The sequence below is a fragment of the Cervus canadensis genome, chromosome 16 (assembly GCF_019320065.1).
Source record: "Cervus canadensis isolate Bull #8, Minnesota chromosome 16, ASM1932006v1, whole genome shotgun sequence".
NCBI classification, from domain to species: Eukaryota; Metazoa; Chordata; class Mammalia; order Artiodactyla; family Cervidae; genus Cervus; species Cervus canadensis.
Genome location: NC_057401.1, coordinates 37,079,897 through 37,104,638, shown reverse-complemented (window position 1 = coordinate 37,104,638; position 24,742 = coordinate 37,079,897). Strand labels below are relative to the sequence as shown.

At 42.3% G+C, this 24,742-nt stretch overlaps 1 protein-coding gene and 1 pseudogene across 2 annotated transcripts in view; one reads left to right on the top strand and one right to left on the bottom strand.

Moving 5' to 3' along the window:
* PRLR (prolactin receptor) overlaps positions 1-24,742 on the bottom strand; it is a 144,235-nt gene that overhangs the window by 86,529 nt on the left and 32,964 nt on the right. The window lies entirely within an intron of this gene.
* LOC122454301 lies at positions 9,295-11,037 on the top strand (annotated as a pseudogene).

The window sequence follows — 24,742 nt, the reverse complement described above, 5'->3', positions numbered from 1 at the left end:
ATCACTCATTATCAGAGAAATGCAAATCAAAACCTCAATGAGGTACCATTACATGCCAGTCAGAATGGCTGCTATCCAAAAGTCTACAAGCAATAAATGCTGGAGAGGGTGTGGAGAACAGGGAACCCTCTTACACCGTTGGTGGGAATGCAAACTAGTACAGCCACTATGGAGAACAGTGTGGAGATTCCCTAAAAAACTGGAAATAGAACTGCCATATGACCCAGCAATCCCACTCCTGGGCATACACACCGAGGAAACCAGATCTGAAAGAGACACGTGCACCCCAATGTTCATCGCAGCACTGTTTATAATAGTCAGGACATGGAAGCAACCTAGATGCCCATCAGCAGATGAATGGATAAGAAAACTGTGGTACATATACAGAGTGGAATATTACTCAGCCATTAAAAAGAATTCATTTGAATCAGTTCTGATGGGGAATACATGCAACTCCATGGCTGATTCATGTCAATGTATGACAAAACCCACTGAAATGTTGTGAAGTAATTAGCCTCCAACTAAAAAAAAAAAAAAAAGAGATGGATGAAACTGGAGCCCATTATACAGAGTGAAGTAAGCCAGAAAGAAAAACACCAATACAGTATACTAACGCATATATATGGAATTTAGAAAGATGGTAACGATAACCCTATATGCAAGACAGAAAAAGAGACATAGATGTATATATAGATCTATAGACTTTTGGACTCTATGGGAGAAGGCGAGGGTGGGATGATCTGAGAGAACAGCATCGAAACATGTATATTATCAAGTGTGAAACAGATCGCCAGTCCAGGTTGGATGCATGAGACAAGTGCTCAGGGCTGGTGCACTGGGATGACCCAGAGGGATGGGAAGGGGAGGGAGGTGGGAGGGGGGTTCAGGATGGGGAACACATGTAAATCCATGGCTGATTCATGTCAATGTATGGCAAAAACCACTACAATATTGTAAAGTAATTAGCCTCCAACTAATAAAAATAATTGGGAAAAAAAATAAAATAAAAACTTTTTACATTAAAAAAAAATAGTAATAAAGGCAATAGGGCATGTTCCATTCATTCCAATGGGACATTCAAATTCTGATAGAATAATACAGTTAGTTCACCTTTCCATGTATAAATCCTTATGTGGGTGTAAAACATATTTTGGATTTTATATCCCCTATTGTGCAGAATGTATTCTTCTATTAAACATAAAATCAGAAACTGAAAGAAAAAAAAAACCAGCCCCTGAATCAGATGCTTCCATCTTTTTCATTGTTCTTTGTTTAAGACCTAGTATAGTGTCAGGCACACAGTGGGCACTTAACATGTGTGTTGGTCACTCAGTCGTGTCTAATTCTTTGTGGCCCCATGGGCTGTAGCCCATCAAGCTCTTCTTTCCATGAAATTCTCTGAGCAAGAATACTGAAGGGGTTGCCATTCCCTTCTCCAGGGGATCTTCCCAACCCAGAGATTGAATCCAGGTCTTCTACATTGCAGGTGAATTCTTTACTGTCTTAGCCACCAGGAAAGTCTGGGTACTTAACATATATATTTGTAAATCAACAAGTGAATGAGTCTTCATTGAGTTATTCTGAAACATTCTACAGACTATTAACAGAAGAGGTTGCACAGTCTAAAACCACTGGTCAAAACAGAAAAGAATGTACTCTAGGGGTTGTGTGGGCACCAGAAACTGAGAAGAGGAGGAATGTAAAATTCAATTTGGAAATAATCTTGCCTTTGATTTTTTTTGCAGTATTTGCAAAAGACAGAAATTTCTGAGGATAAAAAAGAGCAATGGGAACACTGTGTTTCTCAAATTACCATATGCATATTATTTACCAGCATGATGAGGCAAGTAATGATTAGGAGAACAGCACTCAATCTCTTTGTATTCCTGATAAAATATCAGCCCTATCAAATCACCCAGGAACAAATAGGATAGGTTATGAAAAGCTAGTTCTCACAGTAACATGACCTGGCAGGTAGGGAAAATTGATTTCGTAAACATTATGCTGATATCAGAGCACAGACTCTCTGACTGCAACGAAATATCTATTTTTTTTTTTATCTGACCTCTATTGCTGGAGCATCCAGTTGCCTGGAGGATGACAATGAAAAAAGCAAAAACTAGGAATGTTACTCTTCAGTGTCTGCTCCTCTGATAGATTCATGCCAAGAAAAAGTGGACAATACCTAATTTATGTCACCTGCACACTAAATAGCTGCCTTCCTTTCTGATTCAGAGAAGTCCCCACTTTACCAAGCTCTTAGAACCTCAGGGATGAACACATCTTTGGCGGTTGCCTGTTCCTAACAAATGCACTCTCTAAGTGCCTTTTTTGTGGTTCACCATATAATAGAGGGTTTTCTTAACTCGGCTTGAGTAATTCCATCACTTCATCTATGCATCCACTCTACTTTGTATATACCATTGTTACTGCATTATTGCAACTCAAAACAAGTTTGCCTTGGCCATTATGAACATCTGAGAGACAGAGGTCTCACTTCACTTTTGTGTCTCCAAAACTTTGCTGAGTGCCTGGCTCATGGCAGGCTCGCAACAAATATTTTCTGACTGAATAAAACAATAAATAAAAGCTTAATATGTCAAACACAATTAATTTCTCTGCTTAGAAACTTCTACTTTCTAAGACAGTATAAAAAATACAAGAAACAGCCTGTAGTATCACCACAGCATGTATGTGTATATGTGCTTAGTCACTCAGTTGTGTCTGATTCTTTCCGACCTTATAGACTGTAGCCTGCCAGGCTCCTCTCTAGAATACTGGAGTGTGTTGCCATGCCCTCCTCCAGAGGATCTTTCTAACCCAGGGATTGAATCCACATTTCCCACAGTGTGTCTATTCAAATCATTAACCCATTTTTAATTATTAGTTTTTTGTTGTTTGTTTTTGCTATTGAATTGTAAGAGTTCCTTCCAAATTTTGGATATTAATTCCTTATCAGATATGAGAATATTTTCTTCCAATCCATAGTTTCCTTTTTCATTGTGTTGTTTCCTTTGCTGTGCAGAAGCATTTAGTTTGATATACGGTATCATTGGTTTATTTTATTTTTGCTGTCTTGCTTCTGGTGTCATATTCATGAAATTATCGAAGAGACCAATGTCATGAAGCTTTCCCTCTATGTGTTCTTCTGGGAGTTTTACAGTTTCAGGTCTTACATTTAAGTTTTTAATCCATTTTAAATAGATTTTTGTGTATGCTGTAAGATAAGGGCTCAGCTTCATTCTTTGGCATGTTAATATACAGATATCCCAGAACTATTTGTTGAAGAGAATATCCTTTCCCCATTGTGTATTCTTGGAAGCCTTGTTAAAGACCAGCTGACCACATATGTGTGAATTTGTTTCTGGGCTTTCTATTTAGTTTCATTGGTATATATGCCTGTCTTTATGCTTGATCACTGTACTTTTGTAATATAATTTGAAGTCAACAAGTGTGGTGCCTTCAGATTTTTTCTTCTTTCTCAAGATTTATCTGGATATTCATGGTCTTTTTGTGGTCCCATGTGAATCACAGAACTTTTTTTCTATTTTTCTAAACAATGCTATTGGGATTTTGATAGAGATTGCATTGATTTGGGTAGTATGGACACTTTAACAATATTAAATCTCCCAACCCAGTCCATAAACATGGGCGGTCTTTCCATTTGTTTGTGTGTTCTTTAATTTCTTTCATCAGTCTTTTGTAGTTTTCTGTATATGAGACTTTCACCTTCTTGCTTAAGTTTATTCCTAAGTATTTTATTCTTTTTAGTGCTACTGTGAATGGGGCTGTTTCCCTGATGTCTTTTTTAGGTAGTTTGTTGTTTTCCTTGCCTAACTGCTCCACCTAGAATCTCCAATACTAGGTTAAACAGAAGTGGTGAGAAATGGGCATTCCTGCCTTCTCTCTTGATCTTAAAAGAAAAGCTTTCAGTTTTTCACCTCTGACTATGATGTTAGCTATGGACTTTTCATACATGGTTTGTTTTATGCTGATGTACTTTCCTACTTTTCTGTTTGTTGAGGGTATTTGTCATGAAGAGAGTTAAATTTTGTCAAGTGCTTTTATGACAATTATTGAGACAATCATGATTTTCATCCTTTATTCTGTTAATGTGATGTATCACATTAAATTATTTACATATATTGAACCATTACTGCATCCCAGTGATCAATTCCATTTGGTCATGGTGGATGATCCTTTTAATGTGTTGTTGGATTCCTGGGCCACACTGGCATGATAAGTCTGAGTTTTCTTCCATCTCTACCTTATTAGTTTAAGATTTATTCACTTGTAATTCATGAATGAAAGAGAAAAGGCATTACAAGGACTGACTTCATGGTCTTTACAATGTTTTTGAACATAATTATTTTATTCACAATACATCTCTGCAATGTGCATACTATTTTAATATATTGGAGATTAAGTTTCTCCCATAAAGGTCTTTACATTCCTAAAGCCATTTCAACTTTGAAAGCAAAGTTGGTTATATTACATGTCTAGTGAGGTTAATTCATCAGTAAGGCATCTAGAGAGCCCAGATACTGTAAGTTTTATATTGAATAGTTAAAGCTATCAATTGAGATCTAAATCACTTTGGAATCTGATTGGCACTTTTTCTGGTTGAGGAAAATGCTCACAGTGAAATAGAACAACTAGAATGGAGAAGGAAACAGTAGTTGCCCTGGGATGGTTACTTCATCATTCACTTTCCCCAACTTTAATTAGTCCTGAGTACTACACATGTTGACCAAACATCTTACAGTGATAATTATCAGAAAGAGAAGCCCCGAGGAGAAGTCATGTAGAAACCAGCATGCTCAGTGAGAGTTAGAAAGGCTGGATTCCATCCTGAAATGTTTTTTGAAATATAGCCAATGCAGATGGCATTTGAAGGCTGTTGAGTTGAGAAAGATTTTCCTCCCAATTAATTAGGTGTTAATAATTGCTTCAAGAATGGCTGTTGACAATAGACCTCATAAAATTTCCTTAAGTCATTGGTGGTATAAACAAGTTAACAGAGAACCTCCATAAACCCTTCATCTTCAAATCTAAGATTATGGAATTCTTACAAAGCTAGACTCACCAAATCACTGCCAGAGTCTGGTTCTATCAACAAACCAATTAATGAACTGATATGAGCTGCTGGCTGGGGAATACAATACGATATAATACATTTTATCACATATATAGATGTAATATCACAAGCTGGAATCAGGAGAAATATCAATAACTTAAGATATGCCGATGACATCACCCTAATGGCCAGAAAGCAAAAGCAAAATAAAGATCCTCTTGATGAAGGTGAAAGAGGAGAGTGAAAAAGCTGGCTTAAAACAGTATTCAAAAAATGAAGATCATGGCATCCGGTCCCATCACTTCATGGCAAATAGATAGGGAAAAAATGGAAATGGTGACAGACTTTATTATCTTGGGCTCCAAAAATCACTGCAGAAGGTGACTGCAGCCATGAAATTAAAAGACGCTTGCTTCTTGGAAGAAAAGCTATGACAAACCTAGACAGTGTATTAAAAAGCAGAGACATCACTTTGCCAACAAAGGTCTGTAGAGTCAAAGCTGAGATTTTTCTAGTAGTCATGTATGGATGTGAGAGCTGGACCATAAAGAAGGCTGAGCACCAAAGAATTCATGCTTTTGAATTGCATTGCAGAAGAAAACTCTGGAGAGATCTTTGGACAGCAAGGAGATCAAACCAATCAATCCTAAAGGAAATCAACCCTGAACATTCATTAGAAGGACTGATGCTGAAGTTGAAGCTGAAATACTTTGGCCATATGATGTGAAGAGCTGACTTATTGGAAACGAACCTGATACTGGGAAAGATTGAGGGCAGGAGGAGAAGGAGGTGACAGAGAATGAGATAGTTCGATGGCATCATCAACTCAATGGACAGGAGTTTGAGCAAACTCTGGGAGACAGTGAATGACAGGGAAGCCTGGCATGCTGCAGTCTATGGGGTTGCAAAGAGTTGGACACGAATGAGCAACTGAACAACAACAATATATCTTATCACATATACAGATATAATAAATGTGAGGCCAGCCTTTAAGAAACCTACAGTGTAGTGGGAAACAGACATGCAAACTAATTATTTGCAATATGTTTGTAACTGTGTTTTTGAGTATAGTTACTTTCTTCATAACATACATCCCCTTGCCATGTACACACTGTTTTACCACACTGGAAATTAAGTTCCTCCCACAAAGGCCTTTGCATTCCCAAGAAGACACACACTTTAACAGAGCTCTTTTCTTAAACACTGTTGTAATCAGAATGTGGGTGGCAACCTTATTTCCTAATTGAGGTTTAGGAAACACCTCGGTGTCTTCCCCACGAGTGTGGGGATTATAACTTCTCCTGAGACGGTAAAGTCAAGTATATATGCCCAGGGTGGGGCATCACACATGCTGTCAGAAGTTTAGAAAGGTGGAAATTTAATTCCTCTCTCTGTAGGGAAGGATGGAGGTCTCAGAATATAAAGGCTGAGAGTGAGGAAGGGCAATCCCAGTGCTTGTCTGAGAGTACTGCTCCGGCCAGAGCAACTATTAGATTAACCAGGGAAATCAAAGGTAGGTTTAAAAAAGGCAGATCCAGGTTCTGCACTAGACCTTTCTGAAGCAAGATTTCTTTTACTCTTTTGGAAAAGAGTTGGAGAAGAAGAGGGAAAGGGAGTTATCCAACTGGCTTGTGAACAGAAAGGGACCTCCAATCACATCACCACTCCCACCTCCCATCTCCTGCATTTGTCCCTAGTTTCTTACATCAACCCAGGTAGAAAGTATAGTAGAGATTTAATGCAGTAAAGCAGGGGGGACAGCCACTGTGAGGCGAGCAGAAGTAACGCAGCTTAGATTAGGAGTAGGCCTTCCTACTTGGTAAGATTATCAGGCCACCTGGATACAACCAATTAGCCAACTAGGACCAATTAGCTTTCACTTAATACTGACCGCTGTTTGCCAATTCGGAAATTAGGAACGGGGCGGAAACCCCCAGGAACGTCCCACGCTCGCGAAAGTATTGACCAATGAAAGTGCTTTGCAAACGTGTAACCAATCCGCTTCTCACCCTATAAATTTGTGTAACAGCTTGGGCTCGGGGCTCTCTGACCCGCACCACTGCATTGGTTGCGGGCAGAGAGTCCTGGCTCGAGTCAGTAATAAACTTCCCTTCCTGTGAGTTGCATTATCTTGGAGGCCTTCTCTCTTCCCGCTATGGGGATTTGGACATCGGGCATAACATTTGGGGGCTTGTCTGGGATCCCTTTACTGGGGGAAGAGAACACTTCCAGGACAGAGGGGAAGGATAGATAATAGCACCGGTGCTCAGGAAAACTCAGGGGGCCCGAAAACCCAGAGCTGTGTTGTCAGCTGTCCGTGTGTTTGTCTTTGGCTCTCCATGTTTGTGTGTGTGCCGGCATTGTCTCAGGCAGGACAGGAAGTCCAGAGTAATTCTGGGGCCCTGCTATAAAGCAGGAAGGTATCTGGCACAGGAAGTCCAGAGTAAATTCCGGGGCCCTGCTGTAAAGCAGGAAGGTATCTGGCACAGGAAGTCCAGAGTAAATCCGGGGCCCTGCTATAAAGCAGGAAGGTATCTGGCACAGGAAGTCCAGAGTAATTCTGGGGCCCTGCTGTAAAGCAGGAAGGTATCTGGCACAGGAAGTCCAGAGTAATTCCGGGGCCCTGCTGTGAAGCAGGAAGGTATCTGGCACAGGAGAAACCTTTCTCCAGCCGGCGTAAGGCCGAGGCCAGCGAGTGCGCTGGAAGGCAGCCGGCTCTGTGGGAAGGAGAGTTCCTCTCCTGATCCCGAGTCTGGTCAGGGGGCCCGAAAACCCAGCGCTGTGTTATCGGCCGACGTTTGTCTGTCCGTGTGGTTGTCTTCGGCTCTCCGTGTTTGTCTGTGTCTGTGTGTGTGTGCCAGCATTGTCTCTGGTCTCGTTCCTACTCTTTTCAGGAGTTTCAGTGAACAGGCGAATGGTTGTGGGGCAATTGATGAGTCCCAGCCAGGGCTACACTCTGGCAGACTCTGAAGGTCCTACAATAAGTGAGCCTCAGTAACTAGAGCCCAACCAGGTGAAACTCTCCTTTCACTACGATTGTCAGCAGCTGTTGCAGGAGCGAATTCTGGCAGAAGCGCGGAAACGGGTCCCAGGGGCCGACGGGAGGCCAACCGCCCACCCTCATCTTTTGGACAAGGGGTTTTCTCTGTTGCGGCCTAACTGGGATTTTGAGCGAGCGGAAGGTAGGAAGCGTCTCCGAGTGTACCGCCAAACTGATGGCTGGCCTGCGGGCCGCAGCAAGAAAGCCGCCTATGGACCCCCAGGCTGAGGAGTCAGCGCTGCAGTTCTGTTAGTGTTTGTAAATCAGGCAGCCCCAGATATTAGGAAGAAGTTACAAAAGGTAGAGGGATTGGGAGAACAGACGATACAGGATTTACTGAAAAGGTATTTAATAATAGGGAGACCCCAGAAGAAAGGGAAGAACGAATTCGATGGGAGGAAAGGGAATTAGCTGAGAAGATCAGGAAGGAAGATAGAGAATATAGAACGAGGGAAAACTGGAAGAACCAGAGGGAGCTAGCCCAGATTCTTTTTGCGGGGATAAAAGCGGAACAGAATTGAGGGAACCTCGAGACCCCTGGACGGGAGAAAAACAGAAATCAAAAAGGCAGGCCCTAAAGAAAGATCAGTGCGCCTACTGCAAAGAACAGGGGCACTGGAAAAATGAGTGCCCTAAGAGGGACCTGAGGAGAGGTACGACCCAGAGAGAGAATCTCCCCTGGAACTCGAGTTCTATATGCGGGGGAAGACAGTGACTAGGGGAGTCAAGACTTGGCACCCCTCTCCGAGTCCTGGGTTTATGTTGGATAATTGCAGTCATGAGGAACTGGAAAATTCTGCTGCCTATTAGCCTGTCAAATGTAGACTTTGTACCTCTCTATGGTGGAGATCAGACCCAGAAAGTTCTTGCTGTTTTGCACCTTAGGACTCACTCACAGCTGTGGCACTTTACCTTGCTGATCAGTGGTGGGCTATTGATGATATTGTGAAAACATCTGTCCCTTCTAGAGAGGGGCTTAAGCAGGTGAGAACTCTTGGGGAGAGAGTGGTTAAAGCAGGAAATGGAGAGAAATGAGATCCCATTCCTGTGTCATAGCAGTACTGATTATGCTAAGATTTTGTGGAAGAAAGGAGAGGCCATTGGGTTTTATTCAGTTAAGCCTACAGAGCTGGGAGAATGACAGTCACGGATGGACTTGGATCCCTAGCCTTAAGAGATGAATAAATACCCGTTGGCCTGGGCTGAAATGGCAGGGATGGGACTGGCCAAACAGACATCTGGTCGTTATCGAGCTAAAGGCCTAGCCAACTCCTGTGAGGGTGAGATAGTACCCCATGAGCCAGGAAGCTCGGTGGAGGATCACTCCCCACATTCGACATCTCATGGATGCCAGAATTCTCAAGCGGTGTCAATCCCCTTGGAACACCCCCTTACTGCCGGTGAAGAAGCCAGCGGGGACAGATTACCTGCGAGAAGTCAACAAACGGGTGAGTGACATACACCCCACTGTCTCTAACCCGTATACACTGTGTTGGACTTGAAAGATGCTTTTTTCAGCCTACCCCTGGTGGCCCAGAGCCAGGAGATATTTGCCTTTGAGTGGACTGAGGGGGAAGGCCAACCAGTAATCCCACAGAGGTTCAAGAGGCGCTGAGTGAGGACCTCTACGAATATTGGACTTGCCACCCAGAGGTCCTTCTGCTACACAATTAATAGCCCGGCAAGAGGTCACCTGTTTGGGGTATAAGATCAGGCAGGGGCAAAGGTGGCTAACCCAGACCATGAAGGCCCAAGACCCCCCGCCAGGTGAGAGAGTTTCTGGGAACTGTTGGATATTGCAGACTGTGGATCATGGGGTTTGCTGAGAAGGGCCGGCCCTTGTATGAGGGAAGTAAAGAGACCCCAAACTGGACTTGGGCTGAGCCAATGAAACAGGCTTTCCAGACACTCAGACAGGCCCTACTAGAAGCCCCAGTCCTTGCCCTGCCTAACCCAAATAAGCCATTCCAGCTGTTTGTAGCTCCATGATTACAGCGAGATACCAGCTGAGGCCCTGGCGGCACGAAAAGACTTAACTGATGTACCCCTAGACAACAGTGAGCTAGTATGGTTCACCGATGGGAGCGGCTATGTAAAAGATGGGCAAAGGAAAGCGGGAGCCGCCGCGGTAGAAGAGTACAGTTGTGAATATGGCTCTGCGAAGTTTTATGCACTGTGTGGCTTTGGTGGGGTCTTAAGTTGTGGTCTGACACACACTGCTATTGTTCCTCTGGATTTAGTGAAATGTCGTATGCAGGTGGACCCACAGAAGTACAAGGGCATTCTTAATGGATTTTCAGTTACACTCAAAGAGAATGGTTTCCATGGTTTGGCCAAAGGATGGGCCCTGACCCTCATTGGCTACTCCCTGCAGTGGCTCTGCAAGTTTGGCTTTTATGAAGTACATGCTTGGAGAGGAAAATGCCTATCTGTGGTGCACATCACTGTATTTGGCTGCCTCTGCCAGTGCTGAATTCTTTGCTGACATTGCTCTGGCTCCTATGGAAGCTGCTAAGGTTCGAATTCAAACCCAACCAGGTTATGCTAACACTCTGAGGGATGCAGCTCCCAAAATGTATAAGGAAGAAGGCTTAAAGGCTCTCTACAAGGGGGTTGCTCCTCTTTGGATGAGACAGATACCATACACCATGATGAAGTTTGCCTGCTTTGAACGTACTGTTGCTGATTCCATGGTGTCTGTGTTGCATAAAGAGAAGGGTAGCAATGCCTCTCAGGTCTTCAAGAGACTTGGATTTAGAGGTGTATGGAAGGGACTCTTTGCCCACATCTGTGAAGGTCTACTTCAGGCTCCCTCGCCCTCCTCCCCCTGAGATGCCAGAGTCTCTGAAGAAGAAGCTTGGGTACACTCAGTAGATAAATGAAAGCAAATATGGACTGAATCTGCGTGTTGATCAGTGTTTGAGGATAATCCAGGCTTGCAAAGTGTGCCAGCTGATGAGGACAGGGAAAAAGCAGCACACGGGAACAAGGTACTGAGGGGAAGAGCCAGGGCAACACTGGGAGATAGATTTCACTGAGGTAAGGCCAGGCAAGTATGGGTATCGCTATATGTTGGTTCTGGTAGATACCTTCTCAGGGTGGGTGGAAGCCTTCCCCGCTAAGGGAGAGACAGCAATAGTGGTTGCTAAAAAGATCTTAGAGGAGATAATGCTTAGGTACGGGCTGCTGGTGACTATGGGCTCTGATAATGGACCTGCATTTGTGAGCCAGATTGTACAAGGGCTGGCTCAAGCTCTGGGGACAAAATGGAAGTTACATTGTGAATATAATCCACAGAGCTCAGGACAGGTTGAGAGACTGAATCGGACCCTAAAAGAAACTTTGTCAAAGTTGGCAATAGAGACTGGTGGGGACTGGGTGACCCTCCTTCCCTTTGCACTCTTTCAGGCACGTAACACCCCTTATAAGCTGCCCTTCTGAGATTCTGTATGGAAGACCCCCTCCTGTGTGTCCTACATAACCATGTTTGGGAAATTGATTCGAGAGATACACGAGGATATTGGCCCAGGTGATTGGGTTTGGGTAACCTAGATGGAAAGGCCCTTATGTTGTTCTCCTTACCACTCCTACTGCTGTCAAGGTCGACGGGATTGGACCCTGGGTTCACTGCAATCACGTGCGGCAAGCCACACCGGAAGAACAGGAAAAAACGCGCCTTTGAAACTGAAACTCGTCCGCTGGGAGGTCTCCTAATTCTCCTGCTGATTATTGCAGGGGCTGAAGCTGCGTAACCTCTTGTGATGGGCCCTGGGAATGGGACATAGGAAACAGGGATTTGGTAGCCCTGAGTGTGGTGCAATCCCCAGGACCAAGTACCTCAGATACGGGGGGAATTTAACCAAGCTTCACTATCTCTGCAAGGCCAAGGGCTTTCCTCCCTACGAGCCGAAAGAGAGAATGGGAAGCCCAGCAGAGATGGTTTGAGTCTTGGTTTCAAACACTCCCCCTGGCTGACTACCTTAATTTCCACCCTCCTGGGTCCACTTATAGTGTCAGTGGCCCAAGATGGAAAAGAGGAAGATTCCTCTACTTGAACAACAGACAGGGGGGAATGTGAGGCGAGCAGAAGTAACGCAGCTTAGATTAGGAGTAGGCCTTCCTACTTGGTAAGATTATCAGGCCACCTGGATACAACCAATTAGCCAATTAGGACCAATTAGCTTTCACTTAATACTGACCGCTGTTTGCCAATTTGGAAATTAGGACGGAGCAGAAACCCCCAGGAAAGTCCTGCGCACGAAAGTATTGACCAATGAAATTGCTTTGCAAACGTGTAACCAATCCGCTTCTCACCCTATAAATTTGTGTAACAGCTTGGGCTCGCGGCTCTCTGACTCACAGCACTGCATTGGTTGCGGGCGGAGAGTCCTGGCTCGAGTCAGTAATAAACTTCCCTTCCTGCGAGTTGCAGTGTCTTGGAAGCCTTCTCTCTTCCCACTCGGGGATTCGGACATCGGGCATAACAGCCACAGCTGGGAAAATGACCAACTGGGTTTGTGATTGGACCTGCTTCCACGAGACCCACTTTCCTGCTGCCAGTTGCTGTTTTGCTCAGCTCTCTGAGATTTACTGCTCACACTTAGTTGCACTGCCTCCAGCTATGCCTAAGGAGCATTGTTGCTTCATTTCTGCCCTCATTTCTGGAAGATGAAATGCTTCCTCAGGTTCACATGAATCTGCTATCATTCCCATTTCTGAAATTATTAAGCCATGGCTTTAAAAAGCAGATTTCTTTCCTGTGTTGAAATTAAATGCAGAGATAGTTCAACCATTTTTCACTCAGAGTAGATGTTGACAATCAGAATGTATGTCTTGGGAGGCAGAGTTTAGCCAAGGCTGAATGGTAATGGCATTCGATGATAGCTAAAAGCTGTGATTGTCTGACATGTGTACTCAGGGTTTGTTGAGAAAAATGCTTTTGTAAAAATCAGAGCCAAAATAAAAGACAAATTACAAACCATAAGAGGCAAACTTAGAACAACCACAATGTAAAAGAATCAGAATATAGACAAAATTCAAAGCACTACTGACTTTGTGAAAAGAAGTCTTGGTTTGTACTTAGACAAATATATTTTAATGCTCAAAAAAGAATGACAATAAAATGTGGTAAAAAAAAAAATGACTTGTCAGATATATACGGTGCTTCTTTTGGAAACAATTGGATAACAAGACTTTTATCAGTGGCATATGTCAATGCATTTATTATGGTAGAACTGGAGGAAAACTGATTTTTAAAACTTTATGAAAGCATGTTAAATATATCTATGTTTATAATACAGATAAGGAAACAATAGAGAATTCATTGCAGGTTTAATTCTTTTTCTCATCTTTAAAGGAATGAACTTGGAAAGGTGTTCATTCTCTAACTATTCTTTATATATTTAGAGAATTTAGCTAAAATTCTCTAAATACATAGCACTAACATAAGTTGGACAATTTTACAACCCACTTTTTGAAATATTTCAAATTGTTGTTTCCTTAATACAGTTACTTTGACCTTAATTATTTAGAAAATTATTTCAATCTCCAATTCACTTTGTGGAATCAATCTTTAGACATGGATCTACTACCCTCTGGGGCTTCCCAAATGGTTCAGTGGTAAAGAATCTGCCTTCCAATCCAGGAGCCACAGGGGACGTGGGTTCGCTCCCTGGCTTGGGAAGATCCCTGGAGGAGGAAATGGCAATCCACTCTAGCATTTTTGCCTGGAAAATTCCACAGACAGAGGAACCTAGCAGGCTACAGTCCATGGGGTCACAGAGTCAGACACGACTGAGTGTCTACTACTTTCTACATATTAATACTAATGATATTCCAACTATCCCATTTAAGCTGACCTTCCAGAGTATGGGCCTTTTGAGAATTAGTGATACTTTTTGTGATGCTAATAAAGTAAGCCTCTCTAGAGAAAAAAAAAAAGACAACATTTTAGGTGTGAGTAGTCACTGCTTACTGCAAATTCCCATGTGAGCCAAGGAGGAGTAAGGAGGGAGAGAGTGGGCTTTGATGCTAGATAGATTTGGGGTGGAATTCTAGCTTTACAGGATCGCTAATAAGCTTTTTTTTTTTTTTTTTTTTTTACTTCGAGGCTTGCAGGATCCGCCCTGACCAGGGATTGAACCCTGGCCACGGCAGTGAAAGTGCCAGTCCTAACCAATGGACCAACCAGGGAATTCTCTGAACAAACTTTAATCTTTAGGAGGTCTGGGTTTTTCACTAGTAGGAGAAGAATATCTACACTTACCTTATGGGGTTGCTGTGAGCACTGAGTACATAGTATAAGCCCAGTAAATACTAGTTTCTTTCCTCTCAGAGAAGGGAGAAATCCTAGAAGCTAAACCTTGATTTTAAAAGAGACAATTTTTAAAATTAACATTTTACAGGAATTTGATACTGCCAACAAGAGAGATCTAGCTTCAGATTTTAAAATACCCATTACTTGCACTTAAGTAGGGGAAAGAAGTAAATTGTAGGCAGCGTCTATGTTTGGGATTTTTTTAAAGTATGTACACATGTAGAGTTTTAAAGACGTAAGACATATACATCAGATAAATACATACATACAGTTTCTTAATTTTTTGAGAACTAGTAAGCTGACTGTGGCTCAGATCATGAACTCTTTATTGCCAAATTCAGACTTAAATTGAAGAAAGTAGGGAAAACCACTAGACCATTAGGTATGATCTAAATCAAATCCCTTATGATTATACAGTGGAAGTGAGAAATAGATTTAAGGGACTAGATCTGATAGACAGAGTGCCTGATGAATTATGGACGGAGGTTCGTGACATTGTACGGGAGACAGGAATCAAGACCATGCCCATGGAAAAGAAATGCAAAAAAGCAAAATGGCTGTCTGAGGAGGCCTTACAAATAGTTGTGAAAAGAAGAGAAGTGAAAAGCAAAGGAGAAAAAGAAAGATATTCCCATTTGAACGCAGAGTTCCAAAGAATAGCAAGGAGAGCTAAGAAAGCCTTCCTCAGCGATCAATGCAAAGAAATAGAGGGAAACAACAGAATGGGAAAGACTAGTGATCTCTTCAAGAAAATTAGAGATACCAAGGGAATATTTCATGCAAAGATGGGCTCAATAAAGGACAGAAATGGTATGGACCTAACAGAAGCAGAATCTATTGAGAAGAGGTGGCAAGAATACACAGAACTGTACAAAAAAGATCTTCATGACCCAGATAATCACGAAGGTGTGATCATTCACCTAGAGCCAGACATCCTGGAATGTGAAGTCAAGTGGGCCTTAGAAAGCATCACTAAGAACAAAGCTAGTGGATGTGATGGAATTCCAGTTGAGCTATTTCAAATCCTAAAAGATGATGCTGTGAAAGTGCTGCAGTTAATAGGCCAGCAAATTTGGAAAACTCAGCAGTGGCCACAGGACTGGAAAAGGTCAGTTTTCATTCCAGTCCCAAAGAAAGACAATGCCAAAGGATGCTCAAATTACTACACAATTGTACTCATCTCACATGCTAGTAAAGTAATGCTCAAAATTCTCCAAGCCAGGCTTCAGCAATATGTGAACCCTGAACTTCCAGATGTTCAAGCTGGTTTTAGAAAAGGCAGAGGAACCAGAGATCAAATTGCCAACATCTGCTGGATCATCAAAAAAGCAAGAAGGTTCCAGAAAAACATCTATTTCTGCTTTATTGACTTTCACTGTGTGGATCACAATAAACTGTGGAAAATTCTGAAGGAGATGGGAATACCAGACCACCTGACCTGCCTCTTGAAAATCCTGTCTGCAGGTCATGAAGCAACAGTTAGAACTGGACATGGAACAATAGACTGGTTCCAAAAAGGGAAAGGAGTACGTCAAGGCTGTATATTGTCACCCTGTTTATTTAACTTCTATGCAGAGTACATCATGAGAAATGCTGGGCTGGAAAAAGCACAATCTGGAATCAAGATTGCCGGGAGAAATATTAATAACCTCAGATATGCAGATGACACCACCCTTATGGCAGAAAGTGAAGAGGAACTAAAAAGCCTCTTGATGAAAGTGAAAGAGGAGAATGAAAAAGTTGGCTTAAAGCTCAACATTCAGAAAACTAAGATAATGGCATCCAGTCCCATCACTTCATGGGAAATAGATGGGGAAACAGTGGAAACAGTGTCGGACTTTATTTTGGGGGGGCTCCAAAATCACTGCAGATGGTGATTGCAGCCATGAAATTAAAAGACGCTTACTCCTTGGAAGGAAAGTTATCACCAACCTAGATAGCATATTAAAAAGCAGAGACATTACTTTGCTGACAAAGGTCTGTCTAGTCAAGGCTATGGTTTTTCCAGTGGTCATGTATGGATGTGAGAGTTGGACCGTGAAGAAAGCTGGGTGCCAAAGAATCAATGCTTTTGAACTGTGGTGTTGGAGAAGACTCTTGAGAGTCCCTTGGACTGCAAGGAGATCCAACCAGTCCACCCTAAAGGAGATCAGTCCTGGGTGTTCAGTGGAAGGACTGATGCTGAAGCTGAAACTCCTATACTTTGGCCACCTCATGCGAAGAGTTGACTCATTAGAAAAGACCCTGATGCTGGGAGGGATTGGGGGCAGGAGGAGAAGGGGATGACAAAGGATGAGATGACTTGATGGCATCACCGACTCGATGGACATGAGTTTGAGTAATCTCCGGGAGTTGGTGATGGACAGGGAGGTCTGGCGTGCTGCGATTCATGGGGTCGCAAGGAGTTGGACATGACTGAGCAACTGAACTGAACTGAACTGATGCCTTCACAAGTTTTAGAAGAGTGCAGGAAAGTGACCTTTAAAAGTATAGCTTTGTTGTATACATCTGTACAAAACAGACTTTTGGACTCTATGGGAGAAGGCGAGGGTGGGATGATCTGAGAGAACAGCATCGAAACATGTATATTATCAAGTGTGAAACAGATTGCTAGTCCAGGTTGGATGCATGAGACAAGTGCTCAGGGCTGGTGCACTGGGATGACCCAGAGGGATGGGAAGGGGAGGGAGGTGGGAAGGGGGTTCAGGATGGGGAACACATGTAAATCCATGGCTGATTCATCTCAATGTATGGCAAAAACCACTACAATATTGTAAAGCAATTAGCCTCCAACTAATAAAAATAAATGGAAAAAAAAGTATAGCTTTGTGTTGTAAAACAGTGTTTTGGACTCCAATGCACCAAATAAGTGAAACTGGCAATCTTTATCTGCCAATCTTTGTCTAATGTAACTAAAATTCTTAGAATTCAAAATGTTGAGCTGCTTGGTAATTTCCTTTTAGTATAATCATCTCCATCTAGCTCAGTTTACATTTGACTGACCTTAAAAGACCTGAAGTTTCATTAAAAGGTAAAGTCATTATCAGAATACCCATTGTCAGTTTTGTTTGTGGTTTTGATAATATCTCTGTTTATTCCTTTCAGCTTAATCAAATATTATATGTTAAATCTGGGGGCTAAATGGTTGACCTAGTTTGGAAGACCTAAGGAAGCCATATAGTTTTAGCAAATTAAAACCTACATTAATTAATTAGTAACCCTATAAATAACCAGCTTTCACCCAGCTCACATGTAAAATACTAGCAGACAACTAAGTTTCTCACACAATTTCTACCAAGGTTGAATTGTGGGGTGTACTTCAAAAGTTAGGGATCTCTGCTGAAGACTTTTAGCAATCATAATTTTTAATTTTATCATCTACACATTTATATGGGCTTCCCTGGTGGCTCAGATGGTAAAGAATCTGACTTCAATGTGGAAGACCCAGGTTTGATCCCTGTGTTGCGAAGGTCCCCTGGAGGAGGATGTGGCAACCCACTGCGGTATTTTCACCTGGAGAATCCCCATGGATAGAGGAGCTTGGTGGGCTACAGTCCAATGGGTTGCAAAGAGTCGGATACGACTGAGCAACTAAGCGCACACATTTATATAAAAAAATCTTGAAAGTATTTTTAATGCGCATCTCTAATCATTTCCATTGTTTGTAATTCATATTATTTGCTTTTAAGTAAGACCTTTCCTAAGTTCTCAAAAAATTAGAAAACTTCAGTGTGAAATTCCATAGTATGCTTTGCTGTATGGATCAACCAAGTTTCAGAGTATTTTCCACCAACCCAAAGTCACTCAGGAAGATAGTCATTGAAGCAAAAACACAATATTCTTATTTCAGTCTATCACAGAGCTCATTTCTTCCTCTTTAGTTTTTCTTACCAAAGCCGGAGGACTATTCTAGAGTTTTCCATTAAAAACAGACACTTTCTGAGGACAAGCTGGCCCCAAACAGAGCTCCTGCTGTTTTTTGTTCCTTTCATTGTTGAAATGTAGCTTATGATCTCTGCGTTTGGAGGGCAGGGGACTTCTGGCCAAACGTATCCACTGTTTACAGCCCTGATATGTAAATCTCCTATAAAACAACAACAAATGGAATCATGCTGTCTGACTAATGATGTGTGATAACTCCAAATTTGATTTAAGCCATTTATCATACAGTTTATTGCCATGGCAGGGTCTGATTAATAGTCACCATCTGCATTTTCTGGAAATACACTTACACCCTCAGTAGTCTGTTATGAAATTAAAACCTGCAAAGAGGGAAATACAGGATGAATATTGAAAAGGGCTCTGACTATAATAGTATGAAAATGATAAAATCATCAGTGTGGGAGGTAAGGAGAAAGAAGTTTTATTTTCACATGCCTTTGAGAGGAAAGGATAGTGTAGGATCTGAAAGAGACATCCTTTTACCTCCACAGGAGTCAATGACAAAGCAACTGAAATTTCCTTTGTTTTTCTAAAGTAAAATTACATGCTTTTGGGGGGCAGGTGACTTCCCTCCAGGAACTAGCTACGGATGTATTGTGCATAGTAGGCATCCAAAACACATTTGTTAGATGGATGAAGGGATGAATGAAATGATTTAACAAAAACTTGCCCAGAATAGAATCACAAGGTTTCACTGCTCAGGCAACATCTTTGAGGCTGTAATAAACACTATTGCCACTTACAATATTTCTAGCTCTCTTTTCTTTCTGGGCACACGGGAAGGCCACAGTTGCTTGCTCCCCTGAATTTAGGCATGGCCATGAGGGCCATGAAACAAGAGTAGAAGTGACTTCTGTCCCTTCCAGGTGGTTGTATCTAAGAGCTGGTGTGTGATGCTTCATGCTGCTCTTACCCTGCAGCAGTGAAATCATGAGCTGATATGGAGAGGCTGCAAGAATTGAAGCAGCAGGTTGGAAGGCTAAGTCAACAGGAGGACAACTGCTCTGGAGAACTGCCTGGATCCACAGCAGACTTTGTTGGAGCAAGAAGTAAACCCTTGTTTTTGTAAGCCAATGCATAGCAGCTGGGATATTCCAAAGATGATCAAGATGGCCCATAATATCTCCCATCCAACATGCTCTTCCAAAATCACTGCAGATGGTGACTGTGGCCATGAAATTAAAAGAAGCTTGCTCCTTGGAAGAAAACCTATAACAAACCTAGACAGCATATTAAAAAGCAAAGACATTACTTTGCCAACAGAAGTCCGTAGAGTCAAAACTAAGGTTTTTCCAGTAGTTGCATATGGATGTGAGAGTTGGACCATAAAGAAGGTTGAGCGCTGAAGAATTGATGCTTTTGAATTGTGTTGGAGAAGGTTCTTGAGAGTCTCTTGGACTGCAAGGAGATCATACCAGTCAATCCTAAAGGAAATCAGTCCTGAGTATTCACTGGAAGGACTGATGCTGATGCTGAAGCTTCAATACTCTCTGGCCACCTGATGAGAAGAGCTGACTCATTAGAAAAGACCCTGATGCTGGGAAAGATTGAAGGCAGGAGGAGAAGGGAACAACAGAGGATAAGATGGTTGAATGGCATCACCGACTCAATGGACATGAGTCTGAGCAAGCTCCAGGAGATGGGGAAAGACAGGGAAGCCTGGCATGCTGCAGTCCATGGGGTTACAAGGAGTTGGACATGACTTAGTCACTGAACAACAACAAAGGTCTGTTCCATAGCTTCTTAATTAAACTTCATGGGCTGATTTTCATGATTCATAACATGTTGGGAGCTATGTGTCCCAGAGAAAATATAAAATGTACACTGGTAGTTTGTAGAGAAGACAAAATAAATATTCCAACAAAGCAGCAAACCAATACAGAGCAAGGAACCAACTACACATAGATGACATTGATACACCTGACGCCTTCACATCATTCACGTCTCACTCAGAGCAACAGGATGGGCAGAATGGAGAGAGGATGTAGGGCCATGTACACATTCACAAAGTTTCACACAGTTTAACAGAGGCAAGCTAGGGAATTGGAAAGGCCATGGGGCTTGCCATTCACCAGCCCTGGAATTAAATTGCAGCTCCTCTGTAACTTGCTGTTTGAACTTCAGCAGATAACTTTTCCATGTCTCAATTTCTGTATTTTTTTATGGGGATAATAATTTCCATCATGCAGGGTTATTTTGAGGACAGAAAATCATGTATATAAATAAAATGCCTGGTATATTGTGATCATTTAGTAAAGGGTAGTTATCATTGTCATATTTTAGTAAGAAAGATAACTAGTAGCAATCTCTCCAACAAAAGGTGTTTTGTAAACCCTTGGATTACAAAATCCAGCAGTTGGTTTGCGTCTTGGTGGTTTGCTGAGAGAGCTGCCATTTGGATTTAGGCCAAGGTGTAGACTGTCCTCTTGTTCTGCCCTTTCATTGTGTTGCCAAGGCAAATTCATCTGGGACCTCCTCTCTCAAAAAGCTATTGTAGTGACCAGTCTCAAGTCTGCCTGGTTCAGGTCTGTGGGTCAGAAATATAGGTCTCCATGTGTGAGGACTTATTCCACACAAAAGCCATATGCAAAAGTAGCCAGTAAGCCATGATCCCTTCTGTGTTTTCAGCAATAACACTAAAATGATTGTTATTATATAACAAAAAGAGGGAGGAAGTGGTTTGCAACCCAATTATTCACATACAGCCAGTGTTGCATTCTAAGAAATTCTTTGATTTACTCAAGGTGGGTTGCTGTTTTTACAATTGTATTTCATTTCCCCCTTTTTCCTCGTCTCCTGTCAGCTGTCCCTCCCACCGTCCATCCCTTTATCCCATCACATACACACATTCACACACATACATATCATTATTTCTCCAGTACTATGGGAAGCCAACCACCTTGTTCCTGTGTCATCATCTGGACCCAAGGACAATGATTACACATTTGGTTACATCTGCAATAGTATCCAAATCCCTGGTGCCAGTGTAGGTTGCTTTATTTACTGCTAAGTCTGCTGATCATGAGGTTCCTTGCCTCCAGAGAGAGCCCTGCTGATAGATTTCAAAATCAATCACACGGACTTGACGACTCCTTTCACTAGGCTTGGTAATTTTCTCAGATCCCTGAGGATTTGTTGACAAATTACTGTAGTTTGCCAACACTGGATTCTAACATTTAGGATCAAATAAAATATATATGTGAAGATATTTTCTATACCAAATGCAATGAATAGCTTCCAGATGGAAGGCTCATAGAATTATGGATCTCTTATGCTGGAAGACCCCTTCCATCTAAAGGAGTCCAAATTCTTGGGGGAAGCAAAGAGTCTGAAGACAGCACTGAAAGCTCAAATAACTTAAGGTGTAGAAACTCTTGGAGGTCATGAAAAGAATGTCACAACCTTTTCCATGCGTAAATACTTCATGACACGTTTTCAGTTTTATACAGTTATTCAGTCTCACACTGTCCTTTCTCTAACTCATTTTATAATGTTTTTCTTTATCCACTGCCATCATTGCAAAGCATTCAAGGTTGTGTCCTTCCAATATGAAGAAATAGTACTCTCAGCAGGGACACTTTTTTTTTTTTTTTAAACTGTTTGCTCAATGGTTGTGCTGGATTTACACTCTCTTGTCTGATTCATGTTGTAATCAATTTCACTCATTTGTGAAACTGAGTGAGGTGTGTGACCAGGAAAGAGAGTAAAGCTAATTTGTGAGACAATAACCAATTGAGCTGGTGGCACTAGTGGTAAAGAACTCTCCTGCCAATGCAGGAGTCATAAGAGACGAGGGTTCAATCCCTGGGTTGGGAAAATCCTCTGGAGAAGTGGCTAGCAACCCATTCCAGTATTCTTGCTTGGAGAATCTTATGGACAGAGGAGCCTGGAAGGATACAGTCCATGGGGTCACAAAGAGTCAGACATGACTGAAGTGACATTCAAAAGCAGTCAGTGGCTTCCCATCTCGCACAAAGTAGAAATTGAAGCTACTATAATGACCCACAAGACTCCTTAGGATCTGGCCTCTGGGTATGTCTGAAATCACCTCCTTCTATTCACCACTCCTCCACTTGTGCCGCTTCAGTCACTCTGGTCTCCTTGATGCTCCTGGAGCATACCAAGCATGCATCTACTTCAGGGTTCTTGCACTTGCCATTTCTGCTGACTACAGCCCTCCTTCTTCAAATATATCTTCATGGTTTGCTCTCTCAATTTTGGGCGGTGGGTGTCTTTGCCCTAAATTACTGTGTGTCAGTGACTTCCTCACCAGTTTTGTCCTTTGACCCTGGTAAGAAGGGCAACTGTCTGGGCTTTCCCACTTTAGAGTACCTAGCTCTGATTCACCCCTCCCCAGGCGGCGGAGGGTATGTGGGGCTAAGTTGTGTTGCCTGATTAGAGCCCACTCCTCTCTGCCCACTTCTAGAAAATGTTCTGAGTACCCACAGTTCCCTGACCCAAAGGCCCTGAGCCCATATCCAAGGCAGTGCTGTCAGTGGGCACACTCCTGGGCCTGAGAAGAGGGCCAAGAAGCAGCTGTTTATGGGGATGTGATTAGAACCTACACCTATGGGCTCAAGCGTCCACATGCACGTGTTTGAGAGCCCTCATGCTGCAGGCCTTGCTGTAGGCAGGGAAAGAGCAAGTGAACTCTTTACTTCCTAGCGCAGCACTTGAAAGGGTCTGAGAAAGTCAAATTTGAATATGACCTTCTAAGATGTAATGAATGAATATTTATGGTTAAGGTAGAGGATGGTCCATATCTGATTTCAGAGATTATCAAATATTTGGACGTTTGACATGAAGACCTTCATTTTTGTCCTTTCATTAGGGGCGTTTCTGACTCTCAATGATTACTTTTTTCTGTAATTGCTTCCCCTCCCATGGACACTCCACATCACTCCACTCTTCTTTTTATTTCTCTGGTTAGCACTTATCACCATCTGACACGCTATTTATTCAGTTCATCTCCTACACAGAGCATGTAAGCCCCATTGAGGGCAGGAGTTATTTTCTGTTTTGTTCATTGCTATTTCCCTAGTACCAAGAATAACCCTTAGCATGTGGTGAAAAGTGGAAGTATTAGTTGCTCAGTCCTGTCCAACTCTTTGCAACTGTAGTCCACCAGGCTCCTCTGTCCATGGAATTTCCCAGGGAAGAATACTGGAGTGGTTGCCAATCCCTTCTCCAGGGGATAGACACTCTCAAACATTCATTGAATGAATGAATGGTTGATGGCTATCCTCTATTAAGCACATACCATTTACATGAATTATGTAATTTAAATCTAACTAATCCTGTGGGTCTTCTATAATTAAACCCAATTATTATCTCCATTTTACAGTACAATCTTAGAGGGTTCAAATAACTTCCCTGAGGTCACACAGCTTCCGAATAGGAGAGCTACAATTTGATCACAGGTCTCTCCATCTCCAAAGTCCATATTCTTTCCACCATATTGCCTTTGGATAGGCTAAGATCCAAACAGATTTAGAGGATATGTGATACAAGGATTTCTATCCCATTTGCCTGGATGGCTGACTCTTTAAACCTAGGACAGCACTGAATTGACAAGAGAACTTGAAAATGGTAAGCACTTTTCTTTAAACAATTTGAATTTATTTCCTTTGTTTAGCCAGGCCAAGGTAGTGATGATATATATTTGTTGGGGAAACTTCACATAAACAAGGTGCTTGGACTGAAAATATTTGGAAGGAGAATCAATATTTTCCATTAGTCAGATGTGTTCAAGATGGGTGACTTACACAGTGATTTAGGGTGGGAGTAGACAATTAGGACAGAGGAGCCTGGCATGCTGCAGTCCATGGGGTCACAAAGAGTCAGACAAGACTGAGCAACTGAACAACAACAAGAGCAGTTATCAGCTGTCCATAAAACAGTCTGCACTTCAGAACAAAGGCAGAAATTGGAGGAAAAAGAGGACTTCAGCACTATTTTTCTCAGTGTTAGGTTTTTTCATACCTGTTTTCATTTAGTTAAGACTATGAACATTTTGGTGATAGCGTTGCCACTCAATGGACGTGAGTTTGAGCAAACTCTGGGAGACAGAGGAGGATGGGGTTGCAAAGAGTCAGACATGACTTAGCAACTGAGCAGCAAAAACACGAACATTTCATTCTCATGTAGACTGTGGGTTGAGATGGAAAAATTACCAATGCCTCAGTGGGCCTGCTTCTCACTCGGGCTTCCTCAGGGTCTTCCAATTTGCTTACTGTTGACGAAAACCACACTCTTACTAAATATAGAGTAATTTGCTAGCATAGCATACAACTTCCAGTTTTGTGTCTCTCCCACATTATTTCATTTTCAGAACCTCCTCCTGCTCACTCCACATGATTCTAGTAAG